Raw genomic sequence first — 802 nt, forward strand, 5'->3', positions numbered from 1 at the left:
AACTCTGACTGTCACAGGTACTGATGAACACAAACTGTAACAGCACATTTAAACTATCTGATGACAAGTGAATGTGCTGAATAGTGATCCTGATGGGAAATAATTGTATGTGTGATTAACTCATTACATAATTGTCATAAAAATTTATTGTTTATATTTCTGTTTATGTCTGTGTGTGATTCAGGACCACATTGAACAAATATTTCAATTTTTTTTTTTTACAGATCCAGATCTCCAGGTTCAGGTGATCAGATCAACAGTCAACACATATTCAACCTGGGCAGAGCTGCTTTGTAACAGCAGTTGTCGTCTACCTGATCATCTTCCTATGTCTGGTACAAGAATGGACAGAAAATTCAGACAGAAACATCTTTTTCTTATTCAGGCTACTTCTATTATCCAGACAGTTATTCCTGTGCTGTGAAAGGACTGAGGGTTTCCCCTCTCCTTCAGTGTGTGAGTTTACTGCTCAATCTTCCACTCACACAACACCATCTGGTGGAGCTGTAAACTACATGTATTTTTAATAAGGAGACCCTCACTGTGATTCTTACTATAGCTCTGGTTTAAAAATGGTCATATGTTTTTATCTTTCAGGTGTCCATGATCAAACCTGCAACAGAGTGACTTACACTGACAGAAGCATCTGTGCCTTCAAAGGCTCATCAGTGGACATTTCTTGTACTTACAACAGTTATTACACAGATATCAGATCTAAATTCTGGTTCAGTCCTGAACGTAGTCTTCAGTGGCAGAATACCTCACAGCCTGAGGACCTTAGTAAAGACTCCCAGCATGCAGG

Source organism: Micropterus salmoides, unplaced genomic scaffold (genome assembly GCF_014851395.1).
Source record: "Micropterus salmoides isolate LMB-PRFRI ecotype aquatic unplaced genomic scaffold, ASM1485139v1 Ms_hic_scaffold_1, whole genome shotgun sequence".
NCBI classification, from domain to species: domain Eukaryota; kingdom Metazoa; phylum Chordata; class Actinopteri; order Centrarchiformes; family Centrarchidae; genus Micropterus; species Micropterus salmoides.